This window comes from Gorilla gorilla, chromosome 6, assembly GCF_029281585.2.
Source record: "Gorilla gorilla gorilla isolate KB3781 chromosome 6, NHGRI_mGorGor1-v2.1_pri, whole genome shotgun sequence".
NCBI classification, from domain to species: Eukaryota; Metazoa; Chordata; class Mammalia; order Primates; family Hominidae; genus Gorilla; species Gorilla gorilla.
Genome location: NC_073230.2, coordinates 3,249,221 through 3,276,854, shown reverse-complemented (window position 1 = coordinate 3,276,854; position 27,634 = coordinate 3,249,221).

Below are 27,634 nucleotides of genomic sequence, written 5' to 3'. Positions count from 1 at the left end.
CGGAGTAGATATTTCCATGTTCATAGAGATAGCGGTGTACATATTTCCATGTTCATACAGATAGCGGTGCTGATATTTCCATGTTTATACAGGTAGCGGTGTAGATATTTCCATGTTCATACAGATAGCGGTGTAGATATTTCCATGTTCATACAGATAGCGGTGTAGATATTTCCATGTTCATATATATAGCGGTGCTGATATTTCCTTGTTTATACAGGTAGCGGTGTAGATATTTCCATGTTTATACCGATAGCGGTGTAGATATCTCCTTCTTAATACAGATGGCTGTGTAAATGTTTATATGTTCATAAAGATGGCGGTGCAGATATTTCCATGTTCATACAGATGGCGGTGTAGATATTTCCAAGTTTATAGAGATAGCGGTGTAATTATTTGCAAGTGTAAAGAGGTAGCTGTGTAGATATTTCCATGTATATGCAGATAGCTGTGTAGATATTTCCATTTTCTTGCAGCCAGCGGAGTAGATATTTCCATGTTCAAACAGATAGCGGTGTAGATATTTCCATGTTCATACAGATAGCGGTGTAGATATTTCCATGTTCATCCAGATGGCTGTGTAGATATTTCCATGTTCATAGAGATAGCGGTGCTGGTATTTCCATGTTTATACAGGCAGCGGTGTAGATATTTCCATGTTTATACAGATAGCGGTGTAGATATCTCCTTCTTTATACAGATGGCGGTGTAGATATTTATATGTTCATACAGATGGCGGTGAAGATATTTCTAAGTTCATACAGATGGCGGTGTAGATATTTCCATGTTTATAGAGATAGCGGTGTAGTTATTTCCATGTGTAAGGAGATAGCTGTGTAGATATTTCCATGTATATGCAGATAGCAGTGTAGATATTTGCATTTTCGTGCAGATAGCGGTGTAGATATTTCCATGTTCAAACAGATAGCGGTGTAGATATTTCCATGTTCATACAGATAGCGGTGTAGCTATTTCCATGTTCATACAGATAGCGGTGTCGATATTTCCATGTTTATACAGATAGCGGTGAAGATGTATGCATGTTTACACAGATAGCGGTGTAGATATTTCCAGGTTCATACAGATAGCGGTGTAGATATTTCCATGTTCATCCCGATGGCTGTGTAGATATATCCATGTTCATACAGATAGCGGTGTAGATATTTCCATGTTCATACAGATAGTGGTGTAGATATTTCCATGTTGATACAGATAGCGGTGTAGCTATTTCCATGTTCATACAGATAGCGGTGTAGATATTTCCAGGTTTATACAGATAGCGGTGTAGATATGTCCATCTTAATACAGATGGCGGTGTAGATATTTATATGTTCATACAGATGGCGGTGCAGATATTTCCATGTTCATACAGATGGCGGTGTAGATATTTCCATGTTTATAGAGATAGCGGTGTAGTTATTTCCACGTGTAAAGAGATAGCTTTGTAGATATTTCCCTGTATATGCAGATAGCTGTGTAGATATTTCCATTTTCGTGCAGATAGCGGTGTAGATATTTCCATGTTCAAAAAGATAGCGGTGTAGATATTTCCATGTTCATACAGATAGCGGTGTAGGTATTTCCATGTTCATACAGATAGCGGTGAAGATGTATGCATGTTTAAACAGATAGCGGTGTAGATATTTCCATGTTCATACAGATAGCGGTGTAGATATTTCCATGTTCATCCAGATGGCTCTGTAGCTATATCCATATTCATACAGATGGCGGTGAATATATTTCCATGTTCATACAGATAGCGGTGTAGATATTTCCATGTTCATACAGATAGCGGTGTAGATATTTCCATGTTCATACAGATAGCGGTGTAGCTATTTCCATGTTCATACAGATAGCGGTGTAGATATTTTCATGTTCATCCAGATGGCTGTGTAGATATATCCATGTTCATACAGATGGCGGTGAAGATATTTCCATGTTCATACAGATAGCGGTTTATATATTTCCATGTTCATACAGATAGTGTTGTAGATATTTCCATGTTCATACAGATAGCGGTGTAGCTATTTCCATGTTCTTACAGATAGTGGTGTGGATATTTCCATGTTCATACAGATAGAGGGGCTGATATTGCCATGTTCATGCAGATAGCGGTGCTGATATTTCCATGTTGATACAGGTAGCGGTGTAGATATTTCCATGTTTATACAGATAGCGGTGAAGATATTTCCATGTTTATACAGATAGCGGTGTAGATATTTCCAGGTTTATACAGATAGCGGTGTAGATATTTCCAAGTTTATACAGATAGCGGTGAAGATATCCCCATCTTAATACAGATGGCGGTGTAGATATTCATATGTTCATACAGATGGCAGTGCAGATATTTCCATGTTCATACAGATGGCGGTGTAGATATTTCCATGTTTATAAAGATAGCGGTGTAGTTATTTCCATGAGTAAAGAGATAGCTTTGTATATATATCCATGTATATGCAGATAGCTGTGTAGGTATTTCTATTTTCATGCAGATAGCGGTTTAGGTATTTCCATGTTCAAAGAGATAGCTTTGTAGATATTTCCATGTTCATACAGATAGTGGTGTAGATATTTCCATGTTTATACAGATAGCAGTGAAATGTATGCATGTTTACGCAGATAGTGGTGTAGATATTTCCATGTTCAAACAGATCGCGGTGTAGATATTTCCATGTTCATCCAGATGGCTGTGTAGACATATCGATGATCATACAGATGGCGGTGAAGATATTTCCATGTTCATACAAATAGCGTTGTAGATATTTCCATGTTCATACAGGTGGCTGTGTAGATATATCCATGTTCATACAGATGGCGGTGAAGGTATATCCATGTTCATACAGACAGCGGTGTAGATATTTCCACGTTCATACAGATAGCGGTGTAGATATTTCCATGTTCATACTGATAGCGGTGCTGATATTTCCATGTTTATACAGATAGCGGTGTAGATATTTCCATGTTCATACAGATAGCGGTGTAGATATTTCCATGTTTATACAGATAGCCGTGTAGATATCTCCTTCTTAATACAGATGGCGGTGCAGATATTTATATGTTCATACACATGCCGGTGCAGATATTTCCATGTTCATACAGATGGCGGAGTAGATATTTCCATGTTTATAGAGATAGCGGTGTAGTTATTTCCAAGTCTAAAGAGATAGCTGTGTAGATATTTCCATGTATATGCAAATAGCTGTGTAGATATTTCCATTTTCATGCTGACAGCGCTGTAGATATTTCCATGTTCAAACAGATAGCAGTGTAGGTATTTCCATGTTTATACAGATAGCGGTGTGGATATTTCCATGTTCATACAGATAGCGGTGTAGATATTTCCATGTTCATGCAGATAGCGGTGTAGATATTTCCATGTTCATACAGATAGCGGTGCTGATATTTCCATGTTTATACAGGTAGCGGTGTAGATATTTCCATGTTTATACAGATAGCGGTGTAGATATTTCCATGTTTATACAGATAGCGGTGTAGATATTTCCAGGTTTATACAGATAGCGGTGTAGATATCTCCATCTTAATACAGATGGCGGTGTAGATATTTATATCTTCATACAGATGGCGGTGCAGATATTTCCATGTTCATACAGATGGCGGTGTAGATATTTCCATGTTTACAGAGATAGCGGTGTAGTTATTTCCATGTGTAAAGAGATAGCTTTGTAGATATTTCCATGTATATGCAGATAGCTGTGTATTTATTTCCATTTTCATGCAGATAGCGGTGTAGATATTTCCATGTTCAAACAGATAGCGGTGTAGATATTTCCATGTTCATACAGATAGCGGTGGAGATATTTCCATGTTCATACAGATAGCGGTGAAGATGTATGCATGTTTACACAGATAGCGGTGTAGATATTTCCATGTTCATCCAGATGGCTGTGTAGATATATCCATGTTCATACAGATAGCGGTGTAGCTATTTCCATATTCATACAGATAGCGGTGTAGCTATTTCCATGTTCATACAGATAGCGGTGTAGATATTTCCATGTTTATACATATAGCGGTGAAGATGTATGCATGTTTACACAGATAGCGGTGTAGATATTTCCAGATTCATACAGATAGCGGTGTAGATATTTCCATGTTCATCCCGATGGCTGTGTAGATATATCCATGTTCATACAGATAGCGGTGTAGATATTTCCATGTTCATACAGATAGTGGTGTAGATATTTCCATGTTCATACAGATAGCGGTGTAGCTATTTCCATGTTCATACAGATAGCGGTGTAGATATTTCCAGGTTTATACAGATAGCGGTGTAGATATCTCCATCTTAATACAGATGGCGGTGTAGATATTTATATGTTCATACAGATGGCGGTGCAGATATTTCCATGTTCATACAGATGGCGGTGTAGATATTTCCATGTTTATAGAGATAGCGGTGTAGTTATTTCCATGTGTAAAGAGATAGCTTTGTAGATATTTCCATGTATATGCAGATAGCTGTGTAGATATTTCCATTTTCATGCAGATAGCGGTGTAGATATTTCCATGTTCATACAGACAGCGGTGTAGATATTTCCATGTTCATACAGATAGCGGTGAAGATGTATGCATGTTTACACAGATAGCGGTGTAGATATTTCCATGTTCATACAGATAGCGGTGTAGATATTTTCATGTTCATCCAGATGGCTGTGTAGATATATCCATGTTCATACAGATGGCGGTGAAGATATTTCCATGTTCATACAGATAGCGGTGTATATATTTCCATGTTCATACAGATAGTGTTGTAGATATTTCCATGTTCATACAGATAGCGGTGTAGCTATTTCCATGTTCATACAGATAGCGGTGTAGCTATTTCCATGTTCATACAGATAGCGGTGTAGATATTTCCATCTTCATCCAGATGGCTGTGTAGATATATCCATGTTCATACAGATTGCGTTGAAGTTATTTCCATGTTCATACAGATAGCGGTGTAGATATTTCCATGTTCTTACAGATAGCGGTGTAGATATCTCCATGTTCATACAGATAGAGGGGCTGTTACTGCCATGTTCATGCAGATAGCGGTGCTGATATTTCCATGTTTATACAGGTAGCGGTGTAGATATTTCCATGTTTATACAGATAGCGGTGAAGATATTTCCATGTTTATACAGATAGCGGTGTAGATATTTCCAGGTTTATACAGATAGCGGTGTAGATATTTCCAAGTTTATACAGATAGCGGTGAAGATATCCCCATCTTAATACAGATGGCGGTGTAGATATTTATATGTTCATACAGATGGCAGTGCAGATATTTCCATGTTCATACAGATGGCGGTGTAGATATTTCCATGTTTATAAAGATAGCGGTGTAGTTATTTCCATGTGTAAAGAGATAGCTTTGTATATATTTCCATGTATATGCAGATAGCTGTGTATATATTTCTATTTTCATGCTGATAGCGGTTTAGGTATTTCCATGTTCAAACAGATAGCTTTGTAGATATTTCCATGTTCATACAGATAGCGGTGTAGATATTTCCATGTTTATACAGATAGCGGGGAAATATATGCATCTTTACGCAGATAGTGGTGTAGATATTTCCATGTTCATACAGATCGCGGTGTAGATATTTCCATGTTCATCCAGATGGCTGTGTAGACATATCGATGATCATACAGATGGTGGTGAAGATATTTCCATGTTCATACAGATAGCGGTGTAGATATTTCCATGTTCATATGGATAGCGGTGTAGATATTTCCATGTTCATACAGATGGCTTTGTAGATATATCCATGTTCATACAGATGGGGGTGAAGGTATTTCCATGTTCATACAGACAGCGGTGTAGATATTTCCACGTTCATACAGATAGCGGTGTAGATATTTCCACGTTCATACAGATAGCGGTGTAGATATTTCCATGTTCATACTGATAGCGGTGCTGATATTTCCATGTTTATACAGATAGCGGTGTAGATATTTCCATGTTCATACAGATAGCGGTGTAGATATTTCCATGTTTATACAGATAGCCGTGTAGATATCTCCTTCTTAATACAGATGGCGGTGCAGATATTTATATGTTCATACACATGCCGGTGCAGATATTTCCATGTTCATACAGATGGCGGAGTAGATATTTCCATGTTTATAGAGATAGCGGTGTAGTTATTTCCATGTCTAAAGAGATAGCTGTGTAGATATTTCCATGTATATGCAAATAGCTGTGTAGATATTTCCATTTTCATGCTGACAGCGCTGTAGATATTTCCATGTTCAAACAGGTAGCAGTGTAGGTATTTCCATGTTTATACAGATAACGGTGTGGATATTTCCATGTTCATACGGATAGCGGTGTAGATATTTCCATGTTCATACAGATAGCGGTGTAGATATTTCCATGTTCATACAGATAGCGGTGCTGATATTTCCATGTTTATACAGGTAGCGGTGTAGATATTTCCATGTTTATACAGATAGCGGTGTAGATATTTCCATGTTTATACAGATAGCGGTGTAGATATTTCCAGGTTTATACAGATAGCGGTGTAGATATCTCCATCTTAATACAGATGGCGGTGTAGATATTTATATCTCCATACAGATGGCGGTGCAGATATTTCCATGTTCATACAGATGGCGGTGTAGATATTTCCATGTTTACAGAGATAGCGGTGTAGTTATTTCCATGTGTAAAGAGATAGCTTTGTAGATATTTCCATGTATATGCAGATAGCTGTGTATTTATTTCCATTTTCATGCAGATAGCGGTGTAGATATTTCCATGTTCAAACAGATAGCGGTGTAGATATATCCATGTTCATACAGATAGCGGTGGAGATATTTCCATGTTCATACAGATAGCGGTGAAGATGTATGCATGTTTACACAGATAGCGGTGTAGATATTTCCATGTTCATCCAGATGGCTGTGTAGATATATCCATGTTCATACAGATAGCGGTGTAGCTATTTCCATATTCATACAGATAGCGGTGTAGCTATTTCCATGTTCATACAGATAGCGGTGTAGATATTTCCATGTTTATACATATAGCGGTGAAGATGTATGCATGTTTACACAGATAGCGGTGTAGATATTTCCAGGTTCATACAGATAGCGGAGTAGATATTTCCATGTTCATCCCAATGGCTGTGTAGATATATCCATGTTCATACAGATAGCGGTGTAGATATTTCCATGTTCATACAGATAGTGGTGTAGATATTTCCATGTTCATACAGATAGCGGTGTAGCTATTTCCATGTTCATACAGATAGCGGTGTAGATATTTCCAGGTTTATACAGATAGCGGTGTAGATATCTCCATCTTAATACAGATGGCGGTGTAGATATTTATATGTTCATACAGATGGCGGTGCAGATATTTCCATGTTCATACAGATGGCGGTGTAGATATTTCCATGTTTATAGAGATAGCGGTGTAGTTATTTCCATGTGTAAAGAGATAGCTTTGTAGATATTTCCATGTATATGCAGATAGCTGTGTAGATATTTCCATTTTCATGCAGATAGCGGTGTAGATATTTCCATGTTCATACAGACAGCGGTGTAGATATTTCCATGTTCATACAGATAGCGGTGAAGATGTATGCATGTTTACACAGATAGCGGTGTAGATATTTCCATGTTCATACAGATAGCGGTGTAGATATTTCCATGTTCATCCAGATGGCTCTGTAGATATATCAATGTTCATACAGATGGCGGTGAATATATTTCCATGTTCATACAGATAGTGGTGTAGATATATCCATGTTCATACAGATAGCGGTGTAGATATTTCCATGTTCACACAGATAGCGGTGTAGCTATTTCCATGTTCATACAGATAGCGGTGTAGATATTTTCATGTTCATCCAGATGGCTGTGTAGATATATCCATGTTCATACAGATGGCGGTGAAGATATTTCCATGTTCATACAGAAAGCGGTGTATATATTTCCATGTTCATACAGATAGTGTTGTAGATATTTCCATGTTCATACAGATAGCGGTTTAGCTATTTCCATGTTCATACAGATAGCTGTGTAGATATTTCCATCTTCATCCAGATGGCTGTGTAGATATATCCATGTTCATACAGATTGCGTTGAAGTTATTTCCATGTTCACAGATAGCGGTGTAGATATTTCCATGTTCTTACAGATAGCGGTGTAGATATCTCCATGTTCATACAGATAGAGGGGCTGTTACTGCCATGTTCATGCAGATAGCGGTGCTGATATTTCCATGTTTATACAGGTAGCGGTGTAGATATTTCCATGTTTATACAGATAGCGGTGAAGATATTTCCATGTTTATACAGATAGCGGTGTAGATATTTCCAGGTTTATACAGATAGCGGTGTAGATATTTCCAAGTTTATACAGATAGCGGTGAAGATATCCCCATCTTAATACAGATGGCGGTGTAGATATTTATATGTTCATACAGATGGCAGTGCAGATATTTCCATGTTCATACAGATGGCGGTGTAGATATTTCCATGTTTATAAAGATAGCGGTGTAGTTATTTCCATGTGTAAAGAGATAGCTTTGTATATATTTCCATGTATATGCAGATAGCTGTGTATATATTTCTATTTTCATGCTGATAGCGGTTTAGGTATTTCCATGTTCAAACAGATAGCTTTGTAGATATTTCCATGTTCATACAGATAGCGGTGTAGATATTTCCATGTTTATACAGATAGCGGGGAAATATATGCAACTTTACGCAGATAGTGGTGTAGATATTTCCATGTTCATACAGATCGCGGTGTAGATATTTCCATGTTCATCCAGATGGCTGTGTAGACATATCGATGATCATACAGATGGTGGTGAAGATATTTCCATGTTCATACAGATAGCGGTGTAGATATTTCCATGTTCATATGGATAGCGGTGTAGATATTTCCATGTTCATACAGATGGCTTTGTAGATATATCCATGTTCATACAGATGGGGGTGAAGGTATTTCCATGTTCATACAGACAGCGGTGTAGATATTTCCACGTTCATACAGATAGCGGTGTAGATATTTCCATGTTCATACTGATAGCGGTGCTGATATTTCCATGTTTATACAGATAGCGGTGTAGATATTTCCATGTTCATACAGATAGCGGTGCAGATATTTCCATGTTTATACAGATAGCTGTGTAGATATCTCCTTCTTAATACAGATGGCGGTGCAGATATTTATATGTTCATACACATGCCGGTGCAGATATTTCCATGTTCATACAGATGGCGGAGTTGATATTTGCATGTTTATAGAGATAGCGGTGTAGTTATTTCCATGTGTAAAGAGATAGCTTTTTAGATATTTCCATGTATATGCAAAGAGCTGTGTAGATATTTCCATTTTCATGCTGACAGCGCTGTAGATATTTCCATGTTCAAACAGATAGCAGTGTAGGTATTTCCATGTTTATACAGATAGCGGTGTGGATAATTCCATGTTCATACAGATAGCGGTGTAGATATTTCCATGTTCATGCAGATAGCGGTGTAGATATTTCCATGTTCATACAGATAGCGGTGCTGATATTTCCATGTTTATACAGGTAGCGGTGTAGATATTTCCATGTTTATACAGATAGCGGTGTAGATATTTCCATGTTTATACAGATAGCGGTGTAGATATTTCCAGGTTTATACAGATAGCGGTGTAGATATCTCCATCTTAATACAGATGGCGGTGTAGATATTTATATCTTCATACAGATGGCGGTGCAGATATTTCCATGTTCATACAGATGGCGGTGTAGATATTTCCATGTTTACAGAGATAGCGGTGTAGTTATTTCCATGTGTAAAGAGATAGCTTTGTAGATATTTCCATGTATATGCAGATAGCTGTGTATTTATTTCCATTTTCATGCAGATAGCGGTGTAGATATTTCCATGTTCAAACAGATAGCGGTGTAGATATTTCCATGTTCATACAGATAGCGGTGGAGATATTTCCATGTTCATACAGATAGCGGTGAAGATGTATGCATGTTTACACAGATAGCGGTGTAGATATTTCCATGTTCATCCAGATGGCTGTGTAGATATATCCATGTTCAAACAGATAGCGGTGTAGCTATTTCCATATTCATACAGATAGCGGTGTAGCTATTTCCATGTTCATACAGATAGCGGTGTAGATATTTCCATGTTTATACAGATAGCGGTGAAGATGTATGCATGTTTACACAGATAGCGGTGTAGATATTTCCAGGTTCATACAGATAGCGGTGTAGATATTTCCATGTTCATCCCGATGGCTGTGTAGATATATCCATGTTCATACAGATAGCGGTGTAGATATTTCCATGTTCATACAGATAGTTTTGTAGATATTTCCATGTTGATACAGAGAGCGGTGTAGCTATTTCCATGTTCATACAGATAGCGGTGTAGATATTTCCAGGTTTATACAGATAGCGGTGTAGATATCTCCATCTTAATACAGATGGCGGTGTAGATATTTATATGTTCATACAGATGGCGGTGCAGATATTTCCATGTTCATACAGATGGCGGTGTAGATATTTCCATGTTTATAGAGATAGCGGTGTAGTTATTTCCATGTGTAAAGAGATAGCTTTGTAGATATTTCCATGTATATGCAGATAGCTGTGTAGATATTTCCATTTTCATGCAGATATTGGTGTAGATATTTCCATGTTCATACAGACAGCGGTGTAGATATTTCCATGTTCATACAGATAGCGGTGAAGATGTATGCATGTTTACACAGATAGCGGTGTAGATATTTCCATGTTCATACAGATAGCGGTGTAGATATTTCCATGTTCATACAGATAGCGGTGTAGCTATTTCCATGTTCATACAGATAGCGGTGTAGATATTTTCATGTTCATCCAGATGGCTGTGTAGATATATCCATGTTCATACAGATGGCGGTGAAGATATTTCCATGTTCATACAGATAGCGGTGTATATATTTCCATGTTCATACAGATAGTGTTGTAGATATTTCCATGTTCATACAGATAGCGGTGTAGCTATTTCCATGTTCATACAGATAGCTGTGTAGATATTTCCATCTTCATCCAGATGGCTGTGTAGATATATCCATGTTCATACAGATTGCGGTGAAGTTATTTCCATGTTCATACAGATAGCGGTGTAGATATTTCCATGTTCTTACAGATAGCGGTGTAGATATCTCCATGTTCATACAGATAGAGGGGCTGTTACTGCCATGTTCATGCAGATAGCGGTGCTGATATTTCCATGTTTATACAGGTAGCGGTGTAGATATTTCCATGTTTATACAGATAGCGGTGAAGATATTTCCATGTTTATACAGATAGCGGTGTAGATATTTCCAGGTTTATACAGATAGCGGTGTAGATATTTCCAAGTTTATACAGATAGCGGTGAAGATATCCCCATCTTAATACAGATGGCGGTGTAGATATTTATATGTTCATACAGATGGCAGTGCAGATATTTCCATGTTCATACAGATGGCGGTGTAGATATTTCCATGTTTATAAAGATAGCGGTGTAGTTATTTCCATGTGTAAAGAGATAGCTTTGTATATATTTCCATGTATATGCAGATAGCTGTGTATATATTTCTATTTTCATGCTGATAGCGGTTTAGGTATTTCCATGTTCAAACAGATAGCTTTGTAGATATTTCCATGTTCATACAGATAGCGGTGTAGATATTTCCATGTTTATACAGATAGCGGGGAAATATATGCATCTTTACGCAGATAGTGGTGTAGATATTTCCATGTTCATACAGATCACGGTGTAGATATTTCCATGTTCATCCAGATGGCTGTGTAGACATATCGATGATCATACAGATGGTGGTGAAGATATTTCCATGTTCATACAGATTGCGGTGTAGATATTTCCATGTTCATATGGATAGCGGTGTAGATATTTCCATGTTCATACAGATGGCTTTGTAGATATATCCATGTTCATACAGATGGCGGTGAAGGTATTTCCATGTTCATACAGACAGTGGTGTAGATATTTCCACGTTCATACAGATAGCGGTGTAGATATTTCCATGTTCATACTGATAGCGGTGCTGATATTTCCATGTTTATACAGATAGCGGTGTAGATATTTCCATGTTCATACAGATAGCGGTGCAGATATTTCCATGTTTATACAGATAGCTGTGTAGATATCTCCTTCTTAATACAGATGGCGGTGCAGATATTTATATGTTCATACACATGCCGGTGCAGATATTTCCATGTTCATACAGATGGCGGAGTTGATATTTCCATGTTTATAGAGATAGCGGTGTAGTTATTTCCATGTGTAAAGAGATAGCTTTGTAGATATTTCCATGTATATGCAAATAGCTGTGTAGATATTTCCATTTTCATGCTGACAGCGCTGTAGATATTTCCATGTTCAAACAGATAGCAGTGTAGGTATTTCCATGTTTATACAGATAGCGGTGTGGATAATTCCATGTTCATACAGATAGCGGTGTAGATATTTCCATGTTCATGCAGATAGCGGTGTAGATATTTCCATGTTCATACAGATAGCGGTGCTGATATTTCCATGTTTATACAGGTAGCGGTGTAGATATTTCCATGTTTATACAGATAGCGGTGTAGATATTTCCATGTTTATACAGATAGCGGTGTAGATATTTCCAGGTTTATACAGATAGCGGTGTAGATATCTCCATCTTAATACAGATTGCGGTGTAGATATTTATATCTTCATACAGATGGCGGTGCAGATATTTCCATGTTCATACAGATGGCGGTGTAGATATTTCCATGTTTACAGAGATAGCGGTGTAGTTATTTCCATGTGTAAAGAGATAGCTTTGTAGATATTTCCATGTATATGCAGATAGCTGTGTATTTATTTCCATTTTCATGCAGATAGCGGTGTAGATATTTCCATGTTCAAACAGATAGCGGTGTAGATATTTCCATGTTCATACAGATAGCGGTGGAGATATTTCCATGTTCATACAGATAGCGGTGAAGATGTATGCATGTTTACACAGATAGCGGTGTAGATATTTCCATGTTCATCCTGATGGCTGTATAGATATATCCATGTTCAAACAGATAGCGGTGTAGCTATTTCCATATTCATACAGATAGCGGTGTAGCTATTTCCATGTTCATACAGATAGCGGTGTAGATATTTCCATGTTTATACATATAGCGGTGAAGATGTATGCATGTTTACACAGATAGCGGTGTAGATATTTCCAGGTTCATACAGATAGCGGTGTAGATATTTCCATGTTCATCCCGATGGCTGTGTAGATATATCCATGTTCATACAGATAGCGGTGTAGATATTTCCATGTTCATACAGATAGTGGTGTAGATATTTCCATGTTGATACAGAGAGCGGTGTAGCTATTTCCATGTTCATACAGATAGCGGTGTAGATATTTCCAGGTTTATACAGATAGCGGTGTAGATATCTCCATCTTAATACAGATGGCGGTGTAGATATTTATATGTTCATAAAGATGGCGGTGCAGATATTTCCATGTTCATACAGATGGCGGTGTAGATATTTCCATGTTTATAGAGATAGCGGTGTAGTTATTTCCATGTGTAAAGAGATAGCTTTGTAGATATTTCCATGTATATGCAGATAGCTGTGTAGATATTTCCATTTTCATGCAGATAGTGGTGTAGATATTTCCATGTTCATACAGACAGCGGTGTAGATATTTCCATGTTCATACAGATAGCGGTGAAGATGTATGCATGTTTACACAGATAGCGGTGTAGATATTTCCATGTTCATACAGATAGCGGTGTAGATATTTCCATGTTCATCCAGATGGCTCTGTAGATATATCAATGTTCATACAGATGGCGGTGAATATATTTCCATGTTCATACAGATAGCGGTGTAGATCTTTCCATGTTCATACAGATAGCGGTGTAGATATTTCCATGTTCATACAGATAGCGGTGTAGCTATTTCCATGTTCATACAGATAGCGGTGTAGATATTTTCATGTTCATCCAGATGGCTGTGTAGATATATCCATGTTCATACAGATGGCGGTGAAGATATTTCCATGTTCATACAGATAGCGGTGTATATATTTCCATGTTCAAACAGATAGTGTTGTAGATATTTCCATGTTCATACAGATAGCGGTGTAGCTATTTCCATGTTCATACAGATAGCGGTGTAGATATTTCCATGTTCATCCAGATGGCTGTGTAGATATATCCATGTTCATACAGATTGCGGTGAAGTTATTTCCATGTTCATACAGATAGCGGTGTAGATATTTCCATGTTCTTACAGATAGCGGTGTAGATATCTCCATGTTCATACAGATAGAGGGGCTGTTACTGCCATGTTCATGCAGATAGCGGTGCTGATATTTCCATGTTTATACAGGTAGCGGTGTAGATATTTCCATGTTTATACCGATAGCGGTGAAGATATTTCCATGTTTATACGGATAGCGGTGTAGATATTTCCAGGTTTATACAGATAGCGGTGTAGATATTTCCAAGTTTATACAGATAGCGGTGAAGATATCCCCATCTTAATACAGATGGCGGTGTAGATATTTATATGTTCATACAGATGGCAGTGCAGATATTTCCATGTTCATACAGATGGCGGTGTAGATATTTCCATGTTTATTAAGATAGCGGTGTAGTTATTTCCATGTGTAAAGAGATAGCTTTGTATATATTTCCATGTATATGCAGATAGCTGTGTATATATTTCTATTTTCATGCTGATAGCCGTTTAGGTATTTCCATGTTCAAACAGATAGCTTTGTAGATATTTCCATGTTCATACAGATAGCGGTGTAGATATTTCCATGTTTATACAGATAGCGGTGAAGATGTATGCATGTTTACGCAGACAGTGGTGTAGATATTTCCATGTTCATACAGATCGCGGTGTAGATATTTCCATGTTCATCCAGATGGCTGTGTAGACATATCGTTGATCATACAGATGGTGGTGAAGATATTTCCATGTTCATACAGATAGCGGTGTAGATATTTCCATGTTCATACGGATAGCGGTGTAGATATTTCCATGTTCATACAGATGGCTGTGTAGTTATATCCATGTTCATACAGATGGCGGTGAAGGTATTTCCATGTTCATACAGACAGCGGTGTAGATATTTCCACGTTCATACAGATAGCGGTGTAGATATTTCCATGTTCATACTGATAGCTGTGCTGATATTTCCTTGTTTATACAGATAGCGGTGTTGATATTTCCATTTTTATACAGATAGCGGTGTAGATATTTCCATGTTTATACAGATAGCGGTGTAGATATCTCCTTCTTAATACAGATGGCGGTGCAGATATTTATATGTTCATACACATGCCGGTGCAGATATTTCCATGTTAATACAGATGGCGGAGTAGATATTTCCGGGTTTATAGAGATAGCGGTGTAGTTATTTCCATGTGTAAAGAGATAGCTGTGTAGATATTTCCATGTATATGCAAATAGCTGTGTAGATATTTCCATTTTCATGCTGACAGCGGTGTAGATATTTCCATGTTCAGATAGCGGTGTAGATATTTCCATGTTTATACAGATAGCAGTGTGGATATTTCCATGTTCATACAGATAGCGGTGTAGATATTTCCATGTTCATGCAGATAGCGGTGTAGATATTTCCATATTCATACAGATAGCGGTGCTGATATTTCCATGTTTATACAGGTAGCGGTGTAGATATTTCCATGTTTATACAGATAGCGGTGTAGATATTTCCATGTTCATGCAGATAGCGGTGTAGATATCTCCATCTTAATACAGATGGCCGTGTAGATATGTATATGTTCATACAGATGTCAGTGCAGATATTTCCATGTTCATACAGATGGCGGTGTAAATATTTCCATGTTCATACAGATAGCGGTGTAGTTATTTCCATGTGTAAAGAGATTGCTGTGTAGATATTTCCATGTATATGCAGATAGCTGTGTAGATATTTCCATTTTCATGCAGATAGCGGTTTAGATATTTCCATGTTCAAACAGATAGCGGTGTAGATATTTCCATGTTTATACAGATAGCGGTGAAGATGTATGCATGCTTACACACTTAGTGGTGTAGATATATCCATGTTCATACAGATAGCGGTGTAGATATTTCCATGTTCATACAGATGGTGGTGTAGATATTTCCATGTTCATACAGATAGCGGTGTAGCTATTTCCATGTTCATACAGATAGCGGTGTAGATATTTCCATCTTCGTACACATAGCGGTGTAGATATTTCCATGTTCATACAGATAGCTGTGCTGATATTTCCATGTTTATACAGGTAGCGGTGTAGATATTTCCATGTTCATACAGATAGCTGTGTAGCTATTTCCATGTTCATACAGATAGCAGTGTAGATATTTCCATGTTCATCCAGATGGCTGTACAGATATATCCATGTTCATACAGATGGCGGTGATGATAATTCCATGTTCATACAGATAGCGGTGTAGATATTTCCATGTTCATACAGATAGTGGTGTAGATATTTCCATGTTCATACAGATAGCGGTGTAGCTATTTCCATGTTCATACAGATATCGGTGTAGATATTTCCATGTTCATCCAGATGGCTGTGTAGATATATCCATGTTCAAACAGATGGCGTTGTAGATATTTCCATGTTCATACAGATAGCGGTGTAGATATTTCCATGTTCATACAGATAGCGGAGTAGGTATTTCCACGTTCATACAGATAGAGGGGCTGATATTTCCATGTTCATACAGATAGCGGTGCTGATATTTCCATGTTTATACAGGTAGCGGTGTAGATATTTCCATGTTTATACAGATAGCGGTGTAGATATTTCCATGTTTATACAGATAGCGCTGAAGATGTATGCATGTTTACACAGATAGCGGTGTAGGTATTTCCACGCTCATACAGATAGCGGTGTAGATATTTCCATGTTCATCCAGATGGCTGTGTAGATATATCCATGTTCATACAGATAGCGGTGTAGTTATTTCCATATTCATACAGATAGCGGTGTAGATATTTCCATGTTTATACAGATAGCGGTGTAGATATTTCCATGTTTATACAGATAGCGGTGTAGATATTTCCAGGTTTATACAGATAGAGGTGTAGATATCTGCTTCTTAATACGGATGGCGGTGTAGATATTTATATGTTCATACAGATGGTGGTGCAGATATTTTCATGTTCATACAGATAGCGGTGTAGCTATTTCCATGTTCATACAGATAGCGGTGTAGATATTTCCATGTTCATCCAGATGGCTGTGTAGACATATCCATGTTCATACAGATGGCAGTGAAGATAATTCCATGTTTATGCATCTAGCGGTGTAGATATTTCCATGTTCATACAGATAGTGGTGTAGATATTTCCAAGTTCATACAGATAGCGGTGCTGATATTTCCATGTTTATACAGGTAGCGGTGCTGATATTTCCATGTTTATACAGGTAGCGGTGTAGATATTTCCATGTTTATACAGATAGCGGTGTAGATATTTCCATGTTTATACAGATAGCGCTGTAGATATTTCCATGTTTATACAGATAGCGGTGTAGATATCTCCATCTTAATACAGATGGCGGTGTAGATATTAATATGTTCATACAGATGGCCGTGGAGATATTTCCATGTTCATAAAGAAAGCGGTGTATTTATTTCCATGTGTAAAGAAATAGCTGTGTAGATATTTCCATGTATATGCAGATAGCTGTGTAGATATTTCCATTTTCATGCAGATAGCGGTTTAGATATTTCCATGTTCAAACAGATAGCGGTGTAGATATTTCCATGTTTATACAGATAGCGGTGAAGATGTATGCATGCTTACACACTTAGTGGCGTAGATATTTCCATGTTCATACAGTTAGCGGTGTAGATATTTCCATGTTCATCCAGATGGCTGTGTAGATATATCCATGTTCATACAGATAGCGGTGTAGATATTTCCATGTTCATACAGATAGTGGTGTAGATATTTCCATGTTCATACAGATAGCGGTGTAGCTATTTCCATGTTCATTCAGATAGCGGTGTAGATATTTCCATCTTCGTACACATAGCGGTGTAGATATTTCCATGTTCATACAGATAGCTGTGCTGATATTTCCATGTTTATACAGGTAGTGGTGTAGATATTTCCATGTTCATACAGATAGCTCTGTAGCTATTTCCATGTTCATACAGATAGCGGTGTAGATATTTCCATGTTCATCCAGATGGCTGTACAGATATATCCATGTTCATACAGATGGCGGTGATGATAATTCCATGTTCATACAGATAGCGGTGTAGATATTTCCATGTTCATACAGATAGTGGTGTAGATATTTCCATGTTCATACAGATAGCGGTGTAGCTATTTCCATGTTCATACAGATATCGGTGTAGATATTTCCATGTTCATCCAGATGGCTGTGTAGATATATCCATGTTCAAACAGATGGCGTTGTAGATATTTCCATGTTCACACAGATAGCGGTGTAGATATTTCCATGTTCATACAGATAGCGGAGTAGGTATTTCCACGTTCATATAGATAGAGGGGCTGATATTTCCATGTTCATACAGATAGCGGTGCTGATATTTCCATGTTTATACAGGTAGCGGTGTAGATATTTCCATGTTTATACAGATAGCGGTATAGTTATTTCCATGTTTATATAGATAGCGGTGTAGATATTTCCATGTTTATACTGATAGCGGTGTAGATATCTCCATTTTAATACAGACGGCCGTGAAGATATTTGTATGTTCATACAGATGGCAGTGCAGATATTTCCATGTTCATACAGATGGCAGTGTAGATATTTCCATGTTCATACAGATAGCGGTGTAGTTATTTCCATGTGTAAAGAGATAGCTGTGTAGATATTTCCATGTATATGCAGATAGCTCTGTAGATATTTCCATTTTCATGCAGATAGCGGTGTAGATATTTCCATGTTTAAACAGATAGCGGTGTAGACATTTCCATGTTCATACAGATAGCGGTGAAGATATTTCCATGTTTATACAGATTGCGGTGAAGATGTATGCATATTTACACAGATAGCGGTGTAGATATTTCCATGTTCATACAGATAGCGGTGTAGATATTTCCATGTTCATCCAGATGGCTGTGTAGATATATCCATGTTCATACAGATAGCGGTGTAGATATTTCCATGTTCCTACAGATAGCAGTGTAGTTATTTCCATGTTCATACAGATAGCGGTGTAGTTATTTCCATGTTCATAGAGATAGCGGTGTAGATATTTCCGTGTTCATACAGATAGCGGTGCTGATATTTCCATGTTTATAGAGGTAGCGGTGTAGATATTTCCATGTTTATACAGATAGCGGTGTAGATATTTCCATGTTTATACAGATAGCGGTGTAGATATTTCCATGTTTATACATATAGCGGTGTAGATATCTTCATCTTAATATAGATTGTGGTGTAGATATTTATATCTTCATATAGATGGCGGTGCAGATATTTCCATGTTCATACAGATGGCGGTGTAGATATTTGCATGTATATAGAGATAGCGCTGTAGTTATTTCCATGTGTAAAGAGATAGCTTTGTAGATATTTCCATGTATATGCAGATCGCTGTGTAGATATTTCCATTTTCATGCAGATAGCGGTGTAGATATTTCCATGTTCATGCAGATAGCAGTGTAGATATTTCCATGTTTATACAGATAGCGGTGAAGATGTATGCATGTTTATACAGATAGCGGTGTAGATATTTCCATGTTCTTCCAGATGGCTGTGTTGATATATCCATGTTCATACAGATGGCGGTGAAGATATTTCCATCTTCATACAGATAGCGGTGTAGTTTTTTCCGTGTGTAAAGAGATATCTGTGTAGATATTTCCATGCATATGCAGATAGCTGTGTAGATATTTCCATTTTCATGCAGATAGCGGTTTAGATATTTCCATGTTCAAACTGATAGCGGTGTAGATATTTCCAAGTTCATACAGATAGCGGTGTAGATATTTCCATGTTTATACAGATAGCGGTGTAGATATTTCCAGGTTTATAAAGATAGCGGTGTAGATATTTCCAAGTTTATACAGATAGCGGTAAAGATATCTCCATCTTAATACAGATGGTGGTGTAGATATTTATATGTTCATACAGATGGCAGTGCAGATATTTCCATGTTCATACAGATGGCGGTGTAGATATTTCCATGTTTATAGAGATAGCGGTGTAGTTATTTCCATGTGTAAAGAGATAGGTTTGTAGATATTTCCATGTATATGCAGATAGCTGTGTAGATATTTCTATTTTCATGCAGATAGCGGTTTAGATATTTCCATGTTCAAACAGATAGCGGTGTAGATATTTCCATGTTCATACAGATAGCGGTGTAGATATTTCCATGTTTATACAGATAGCGGTGAAACGTATGCATGTTTACACAGATAGCAGTGTAGATATTTCCATGTTCATACAGATCGCGGTGTAGATATTTCCATGTTCATCCAGATGTGTGTGTAGACATATCCATGTTCATCCAGATGGCGTTGAAGATATTTCCATGTTCATACAGATAGCGGTGTAGATATTTCCATGTTCATGCTGATAGCGGTTTAGATATTTCCATGATCAAACAGATAGCGTTGTAGATATTTCCATGTTCATTCAGATAGCGGTGTAGCTATTTCCATGCTTTTGCAGATTGCGTTGAAGATGTATGCATGTTTACACAAATAGCGGTGTAGATATTTCCATGTTCATGCAGATAGCGGTGTAGATATTTCCATGTTCATCCAGATGGCTGTGTAGATATATCCATGTTCATACAGATAGCGGTGTAGATATTTCCCTGTTCATTGATATAGCTGTGTAGATATTTCCAGGTTCATACAGATAGCAGTGCTGATATTTCCATGTTTATACAGGTAGCGGTGCAGGTATTTCCATGTTTATACAGATAGCGGTGTAGATATTTCCAAGTTTATACAGATAGCGGTGAAGATATCTCCATCTTAATACAGATGGCGGTGTAGATATTTATATGTTCATACAGATGGCAGTGCAGATATTTCCATGTTCATACAGATCGCGGTGTAGATATTTCCATGTTCATCCAGATGGCTGTGTAGACATATCCATGTTCATACAGATGGCGGTGAAGATATTTCCATGTTCATACAGATAGCGGTGTAGATATTTCCATGTTCATACATATAGCGGTGTAGATATTTCCATGATCATACAGATGGCTCTGTAGATATATCCATGTTCATACTTTTGGCGGTGAAGTTATTTCCATGTTCATACAGATAGCGGTGTAGATATTTCCATGTTCATACAGATAGCGGTGTAGATATTTCCATGTTCATACTGATAGCGGTGCTGATATTTCCATGTTTATACACGTAGCGGTGTAGATATTTCCATGTTTATACAGATAGCGGTGTAGATATTTCCATGTTTATACAGATAGCAGTGTAGATATTTCGATGTTTATACAGATAGCGGTGTAGATATCTCCTTCTTAATACAGATGGCGGTGCAGATATTTATATGTTCATACACATGGCGGTGCAGATATTTCCATGTTCATACAGATGGCGGTGTAGATATTTCCATGTTCATACAGATTGCGGTGTAGATATCTCCATGTTCACACAGATAGCGGTGTAGATATTTCCATGTTCATACAGATGGCGGTGCAGATATTTCCATGTTCATACTGATAGCGGTGCTGATATTTCCATTTTTATACAGATAGCGGTGTAGATATTTCCATGTTTATACAGATAGCGGTGTAGATATTTCCATGTTTATACAGATAGCGGTGTAGATATCTCCTTAATACAGATGGCGGTGTAGATATTTATATGTTCATACAGATGGCAGTGAAGATATTTCCATGTTCATACAGATGGCGGTGTAGATATTTCCATGTTTTTAGAGATAGCGGTGTAGTTATTTCCATGTGTAAAGAGATAGCTCTGTAGATATTTCCATGTATATGCAGATAGCAGTGTAGATATTTCCATTTTCATGCAGACAGCGGTGTAGATATTTCCATGTTCAAACAGATAGCGGTGTAATTATTTCCATGTTCATACAGATAGCGGTGTATATATTTCCATGTTCATACAGATAGCGGTGAAGGTATTTCCATGTTCATACAGATAGCGGTGTAGATATTTCCATGTTCATACACATAGCGGTGTATATATTTCCATGTTCATACAGATAGCGGTGTAGATATTTCCATGTTCATCCAGATGGCTGTGTAGTCATATCCATGTTCATACAGATAGCGGTGTAGATATCTCCATCTTAATACAGATGGCGGTGTTGATATTTATATGTTCATACAGATGGCGGTGCAGATATTTCCATGTTCATACAGATAGCGGTGTAGTTATTTCCATGTGTAAAGAGATAGCTGTGTAGATATTTCCATGTATATGCAGATAGCGGTGTAGATATTTCCATTTTCATGCTGATAGCGGTTTAGATATTTCCATGATCAAACAGATAGCGTTGTAGATATTTCCATGTTCATTCAGATAGCGGTGTAGCTATTTCCATGCTTTTGCAGATTGCGGTGAAGATGTATGCATGTTTACACAAATAGCGGTGTAGATATTTCCATGTTCATGCAGATAGCAGTGTAGATATTTCCATGTTCATCCAGATGGCTGTGTAGATATATCCATGTTCATACAGATAGCGGTGTAGATATTTCCATGTTCATTGATATAGCGGTGTAGATATTTCCAGGTTCATACAGATAGCAGTGCTGATATTTCCATGTTTATACAGGTAGCGGTGCAGGTATTTCCATGTTTATACAGATAGCGGTGTAGATATTTCCAAGTTTATACAGATAGCGGTGAAGATATCTCCATCTTAATACAGATGGCGGTGTAGATATTTATATGTTCATACAGATGGCAGTGCAGATATTTCCATGTTCATACAGATCGCGGTGTAGATATTTCCATGTTCATCCAGATGGCTGTGTAGACATATCCATGTTCATACAGATGGCGGTGAAGATATTTCCATGTTCATACAGATAGCGGTGTAGATATTTCCATGTTCATACATATAGCGGTGTAGATATTTCCATGATCATACAGATGGCTGTGTAGATATATCCATGTTCATACTTTTGGCAGTGAAGTTATTTCCATGTTCATACAGATAGCGGTGTAGATATTTCCATGTTCATACAGATAGCGGTGTAGATATTTCCATGTTCATACTGATAGCGGTGCTGATATTTCCATGTTTATACACGTAGCGGTGTAGATATTTCCATGTTTATACAGATAGCGGTGTAGATATTTCCATGTTTATACAGATAGCAGTGTAGATATTTCGATGTTTATACAGATAGCGGTGTAGATATCTCCTTCTTAATACAGATGGCGGTGCAGATATTTATATGTTCATACACATGGCGGTGCAGATATTTCCATGTTCATACAGATGGCGGTGTAGATATTTCCATGTTCATACAGATTGCGGTGTAGATATCTCCATGTTCACACAGATAGCGGTGTAGATATTTATATGTTCATACTGATAGCTGTGCTGATATTTCCATTTTTATACAGATAGCGGTGTAGATATTTCCATGTTTATACAGATAGCGGTGTAGATATTTCCATGTTTATACAGATAGCGGTGTAGATATCTCCTTAATACAGATGGCGGTGTAGATATTTATATGTTCATACAGATGGCAGTGAAGATATTTCCATGTTCATACAGATGTCGTTGTAGATATTTCCATGTTTTTAGAGATAGCGGTGTAGTTATTTCCATGTGTAAAGAGATGGCTGTGTAGATATTTCCATGTATATGCAGATAGCTGTGTAGATATTTCCATTTTCATGCAGACAGCGGTGTAGATATTTCCATGTTCAAACAGATAGCGGTGTAGATATTTCCATGTTCATACAGATAGCGGTGTATATATTTCCATGTTCATACAGATAGCGGTGTAGATATTTCCATGTTCATACAGATAGCGGTGTAGATATTTCCATGTTCATACAGATAGCGGTGTATATATTTCCATGTTCATACAGATAGCGGTGTAGATATTTCCATGTTCATCCAGATGGCTGTGTAGTCATATCCATGTTCATACAGATAGCGGTGTAGATATCTCCGTCTTAATACAGATGGCGGTGTAGATATTTATATGTTCATACAGATGGCGGTGCAGATATTTCCATGTTCATACAGATAGCGGTGTAGTTATTGCCATTGGTAAAGAGATAGCTGTGTAGATATTTCCATGTATATGCAGATAGCTCTGTAGATATTTCCATTTTCATGCAGATAGCGGTTTAGATATTTCCAAGTTCAAACAGAGGTGTAGATAATTCCATGTTCATACAGATAGCGGTGTAGATATTTCCATGTTTATACAGATAGCGGTGAAGATGTATGCATGTTTACACAGATAGCGGTGTAGATATTTCCATGTTCATACAGATAGCGGTTTAGATATTTCCATGTCCATCGAGATGGCTGTGTAGATATATCCATGTTCATACATATAGCGGTGTAGTTAATTCCATGTTAATACAGATAGTGGTGTAGATATTTCCATGTTCAGATAGCGGTGTAGCTATTTCCATGTTCATACAGACAGCGGTGTATATATTTCCATGTTCGTACAGATAGCGGTGTAGATATTTCCATGTTCATACAGATAGCTGTGCTATTTCCATGTTTATACAGGTAGCGGTGTAGATATTTCCATGTTTATACAGATAGCGGTGTAGATATTTCCAGGTTTATACAGATAGCGGTGCAGATATCTCCTTCTTAATACAGATGGCGGTGTAGATATTTATATGTTCATACAGATGGCGGTGCAGATATTTCCATGTTCATACAGATGGCGGTGTAGATATTTCCATGTTTTTAGAGATAGCGGTGTAGTTATTTCCATGTGTAAAGAGATAGCTGTGTAGATATTTCCATGTATATACAGATTTCTGTGTAGATATTTACATTTTCATGCAGACAGTGGTGTAGATATTTCCATGTTCACACAGATAGCGGTGTAGATATTTCCATGTTCATACAGATAGCGGAGTAGGTATTTCCACGTTCATATAGATAGAGGGGCTGATATTTCCATGTTCATACAGATAGCGGTGCTGATATTTCCATGTTTATACAGGTAGCGGTGTAGATATTTCCATGTTTATACAGATAGCGGTATAGTTATTTCCATGTTTATATAGATAGCGGTGTAGATATTTCCATGTTTATACTGATAGCGGTGTAGATATCTCCATTTTAATACAGACGGCCGTGAAGATATTTGTATGTTCATACAGATGGCAGTGCAGATATTTCCATGTTCATACAGATGGCAGTGTAGATATTTCCATGTTCATACAGATAGCGGTGTAGTTATTTCCATGTGTAAAGAGATAGCTGTGTAGATATTTCCATGTATATGCAGATAGCTCTGTAGATATTTCCATTTTCATGCAGATAGCGGTGTAGATATTTCCATGTTTAAACAGATAGCGGTGTAGACATTTCCATGTTCATACAGATAGCGGTGAAGATATTTCCATGTTTATACAGATTGCGGTGAAGATGTATGCATATTTACACAGATAGCGGTGTAGATATTTCCATGTTCATACAGATAGCGGTGTAGATATTTCCATGTTCATCCAGATGGCTGTGTAGATATATCCATGTTCATACAGATAGCGGTGTAGATATTTCCATGTTCCTACAGATAGCAGTGTAGTTATTTCCATGTTCATACAGATAGCGGTGTAGTTATTTCCATGTTCATAGAGATAGCGGTGTAGATATTTCCGTGTTCATACAGATAGCGGTGCTGATATTTCCATGTTTATAGAGGTAGCGGTGTAGATATTTCCATGTTTATACAGATAGCGGTGTAGATATTTCCATGTTTATACAGATAGCGGTGTAGATATTTCCATGTTTATACATATAGCGGTGTAGATATCTTCATCTTAATATAGATTGTGGTGTAGATATTTATATCTTCATATAGATGGCGGTGCAGATATTTCCATGTTCATACAGATGGCGGTGTAGATATTTGCATGTATATAGAGATAGCGCTGTAGTTATTTCCATGTGTAAAGAGATAGCTTTGTAGATATTTCCATGTATATGCAGATCGCTGTGTAGATATTTCCATTTTCATGCAGATAGCGGTGTAGATATTTCCATGTTCATGCAGATAGCAGTGTAGATATTTCCATGTTTATACAGATAGCGGTGAAGATGTATGCATGTTTATACAGATAGCGGTGTAGATATTTCCATGTTCTTCCAGATGGCTGTGTTGATATATCCATGTTCATACAGATGGCGGTGAAGATATTTCCATCTTCATACAGATAGCGGTGTAGTTTTTTCCGTGTGTAAAGAGATATCTGTGTAGATATTTCCATGCATATGCAGATAGCTGTGTAGATATTTCCATTTTCATGCAGATAGCGGTTTAGATATTTCCATGTTCAAACTGATAGCGGTGTAGATATTTCCAAGTTCATACAGATAGCGGTGTAGATATTTCCATGTTTATACAGATAGCGGTGTAGATATTTCCAGGTTTATAAAGATAGCGGTGTAGATATTTCCAAGTTTATACAGATAGCGGTAAAGATATCTCCATCTTAATACAGATGGTGGTGTAGATATTTATATGTTCATACAGATGGCAGTGCAGATATTTCCATGTTCATACAGATGGCGGTGTAGATATTTCCATGTTTATAGAGATAGCGGTGTAGTTATTTCCATGTGTAAAGAGATAGGTTTGTAGATATTTCCATGTATATGCAGATAGCTGTGTAGATATTTCTATTTTCATGCAGATAGCGGTTTAGATATTTCCATGTTCAAACAGATAGCGGTGTAGATATTTCCATGTTCATACAGATAGCGGTGTAGATATTTCCATGTTTATACAGATAGCGGTGAAACGTATGCATGTTTACACAGATAGCAGTGTAGATATTTCCATGTTCATACAGATCGCGGTGTAGATATTTCCATGTTCATCCAGATGTGTGTGTAGACATATCCATGTTCATCCAGATGGCGTTGAAGATATTTCCATGTTCATACAGATAGCGGTGTAGATATTTCCATGTTCATGCTGATAGCGGTTTAGATATTTCCATGATCAAACAGATAGCGTTGTAGATATTTCCATGTTCATTCAGATAGCGGTGTAGCTATTTCCATGCTTTTGCAGATTGCGTTGAAGATGTATGCATGTTTACACAAATAGCGGTGTAGATATTTCCATGTTCATGCAGATAGCGGTGTAGATATTTCCATGTTCATCCAGATGGCTGTGTAGATATATCCATGTTCATACAGATAGCGGTGTAGATATTTCCCTGTTCATTGATATAGCTGTGTAGATATTTCCAGGTTCATACAGATAGCAGTGCTGATATTTCCATGTTTATACAGGTAGCGGTGCAGGTATTTCCATGTTTATACAGATAGCGGTGTAGATATTTCCAAGTTTATACAGATAGCGGTGAAGATATCTCCATCTTAATACAGATGGCGGTGTAGATATTTATATGTTCATACAGATGGCAGTGCAGATATTTC